This window comes from Crocuta crocuta, unplaced genomic scaffold (genome assembly GCF_008692635.1).
Source record: "Crocuta crocuta isolate KB4526 unplaced genomic scaffold, BGI_CrCroc_1.0 scaffold1559, whole genome shotgun sequence".
In the NCBI taxonomy this organism is placed as follows: domain Eukaryota; kingdom Metazoa; phylum Chordata; class Mammalia; order Carnivora; family Hyaenidae; genus Crocuta; species Crocuta crocuta.
The window spans coordinates 25101-28541 of NW_027531923.1; the positions used below are offsets into that span (position 1 = coordinate 25101).

At 38.7% G+C, this 3441-nt stretch overlaps 1 long non-coding RNA gene across 1 annotated transcript in view; it reads right to left on the reverse strand.

Moving 5' to 3' along the window:
- Nucleotides 1–2596, reverse strand: part of LOC144240633 (uncharacterized) — a 5407-nt gene extending 2811 nt beyond the window's left edge. The window contains exon 1 of the long non-coding RNA XR_013337782.1: nt 2514–2596. This is a non-coding gene — a long non-coding RNA (uncharacterized LOC144240633). The remainder of the gene's footprint in view (nt 1–2513) is intronic.
- Between the last annotated feature and the right edge of the window lie 845 nt (nt 2597–3441).

The window sequence follows — 3441 nt, forward strand, 5'->3', positions numbered from 1 at the left end:
AGGAAGGAAGGAAGGAAGGAAGGAAGGAAAGAAAGAATGTAAGAAAGAAAGTAACAAAGAAACAAACAAAGGAACAAAGAAAAAACAAAGAAAGAGAGAAGGATAGAAACAAAGAAAGGAAGGAAGGAGAGAAGGAAAGAAAGAAAGAGAGACAAAAAAACAGAAAAACAGGAAGACAGACAGACAGACAGAAAGAAAGAAACAAAGAAACAAAGAAAGAAACAAAGAAAGAAAGACTGGGGAAGAAAAAAAAATAGAATAAAAAAAAAAAACATTTGAACAGAACAATGACACCAAGAGTTGTTTCTTGAAAAAATAAACAGAAATGATAAACCTCTAGTCAGGCTTCTCAAAAAGAGAATAAAGAGCACCCAAATAGACAAAATCAAAATGAAAATGGGTTTAAAACAACCAACGCCTAAGAAATACAAACNACAGACAGACAGAAAGAAAGAAACAAAGAAACAAAGAAAGAAACAGAGACAGACAGACAGGAAGGAAGGAAGGAAGGAAGGAAATACAGAAAGACAGGAAGGAAGGAAAGAAACAAACAAACAAAGACAGAAAGAGAAAGATAGAAAGGAAGGAAGGAAGGAAGGAAGGAAGGAAGGAAGGAAGAAAGGAAGGAAGGAGAGAAGGAAAGAAAGACAGAAAGACGGGAAGACAGAAAGAAAGAAAGAAACTAAGAAACAAAGACAGACAGAAAGGTAGAAAGAAAGGTAGGAAGGTAGGAAGGTAGTAAGGAAGGAAGGAAGGAAGGAAGAAAGAAAGAAAGAAAAAGAAAGAAAGAAAGAAAGAAAGAAAGAAAGAAAGAAAGAAAGAAAGAAAGAAAGAAAGAAAGAAAGAAAGAAAGAAAAGACAAGACAGACTGGAAGGAAGGAAGCAAGGAAGGAAGGAAGAAAAGAAAGAAAGAAACAAAGAAACAAAGAAAAGAAAATAAGGAAAGAAAGAAAGAATTGAAAGGTTTCTGTTGGCTTAATTCTAAAGAATGAATTATACCCTTAAAATCTGTGTAATAGGCGGGATCTATTAAAATAAGCATGTAAGGGAGCGGTAGAGAGAGAGGGAGACAGAATTCCAAGCTTCCTCTTAGCTGTCAGCACAGAGCCCTACACGGGACTCATACTTATGAACTGTGAGATCATGACTTTAGCCAAAGTCAGACACTTAACTGACTGATTAACTCATGTGCCCTGGAAAAAGAACTTTTAAAGTGAAATAAAGGACTAGATGTTCACATTTTAAGGAGGTATTTTGTTATCTGATAAAATGACTGGATCTCAACTTTGAATGATTACAGTCAAAGCTTCCATAATATTGGAAAGCAGAAACCAGATAACATGTGCTATCTGCCTCTAGTGNGAAGGAAGGAAGGAAGGAGAGAAGGAAAGAAAGACAGAAAGACGGGAAGACAGAAAGAAAGAAAGAAACTAAGAAACAAAGACAGACAGAAAGGTAGAAAGAAAGGTAGGAAGGTAGGAAGGTAGTAAGGAAGGAAGGAAGGAAGGAAGAAAGAAAGAAAAAGAAAGAAAGAAAGAAAGAAAGAAAGAAAGAAAGAAAGAAAGAAAGAAAGAAAGAAAGAAAGAAAGAAAGAAAGAAAGAAAAGACAAGACAGACTGGAAGGAAGGAAGGAAGCAAGGAAGGAAGGAAGAAAAGAAAGAAAGAAACAAAGAAACAAAGAAAAGAAAATAAGGAAAGAAAGAAAGAATTGAAAGGTTTCTGTTGGCTTAATTCTAAAGAATGAATTATACCCTTAAAATCTGTGTAATAGGCGGGATCTATTAAAATAAGCATGTAAGGGAGCGGTAGAGAGAGAGGGAGACAGAATTCCAAGCTTCCTCTTAGCTGTCAGCACAGAGCCCTACACGGGACTCATACTTATGAACTGTGAGATCATGACTTTAGCCAAAGTCAGACACTTAACTGACTGATTAACTCATGTGCCCTGGAAAAAGAACTTTTAAAGTGAAATAAAGGACTAGATGTTCACATTTTAAGGAGGTATTTTGTTATCTGATAAAATGACTGGATCTCAACTTTGAATGATTACAGTCAAAGCTTCCATAATATTGGAAAGCAGAAACCAGATAACATGTGCTATCTGCCTCTAGTGTTCCGGGGATTTCTGCACAAACTCCAACATGCCCATCACACACCGTGACACACTTCTCACACAAGGCAGAACAGAACTCAGAAATGATTCGCACAGAGTTCCTCAGAAATACAGCCATTTCCCGAAGACCCTGAAAGCAATGCAGAACTGATCATATTATGGAGGCCCTCGCTGTGGATGTGAAGGACCGTGAGTGGAACTGAAGGATGATTGGTGGAGAATGTAAGAGGGCGATGTGTTGGAAAGCAGATGTCCCTCTGTGAGGGGCAGAGACCTAAAACTAGGCTTCTCAAACTAATTTTCATTCAAGGAAAGTTGCTCAAACCACATTTTAAGGTCTGTTTTCCTCCTTCATATTGAGACTTCACCTCTGTCATCTGCTTCATTCATTCCCACCTACCTGGGTAAGAGGCTACTGTCTCCTTTCTCTTCACGTCTCAAGTCTCCTTTTATTCCACAAAGATGACCAGGTCTGGTTTTGACACAGACCTGTTTACAGAAAAAAGGAATAGGAGTATTGATGGAGATTCTACCTTACAATTGAATACTGGACTCAGTAGAAAATAAAAGACATTATAGAATTCTAGAAAATGATTTCCCAAATGCTGTTGCCTAACGACCCCTTTAGAACACNGGCGACAAGAACACCCTGAGCAAGAAGGAGCTGAAGGAGCTGATCCAGAAAGAGCTCACCATTGGCCCAAAGATGCAGGATGCTGAGATTGCAAAGCTGATGGGCGACCTTGACCGGAACAAGGACCAGGAGGTGAACTTCCAGGAATATGTCACCTTCCTGGGGGCCTTGGACTTGATCTACAATGATGCCCTCAAGGGCTGAAAATAAATCAGGAAGCGGGAGACACCCTCTATCGGGCCTAAGTCCAGTGGTGGGTAAATGTTCAATAAATGTCTTCTTTGGTCAAAAAAAAAAAAAAGAACACAGAGGAGGGATTTTCAACATTCAGATCTTAACCTCCACCTCCGAGTATTACTCCTACAATAATGAGTTGCGATTGCAGTTTAAGGTGTTGGAAATACCAATGCCACTCAATGTTTAGAATTTCCATTAATCTACAGAAATGATGATGTTACCCTAAAGAAGGGGAAACTAAAGCTGAAAAGGAAACATCAAGGTATTTCTCTACATCTACAAATGCCTACTTGTTTTCCTCACTGCAGGGATCTGAATTCCAGTCATGCAAAGAAGAATTGTCAAAGAGACAGTCTTCAAAGGAAGGAACAAAATCCTGAGTGTGGTTTGGGAAGTCTGGAAGGAGTTGTCCTCAGCCAAGAAGAGGAAGTGCCCATAGATCTCTAACATCACGTCC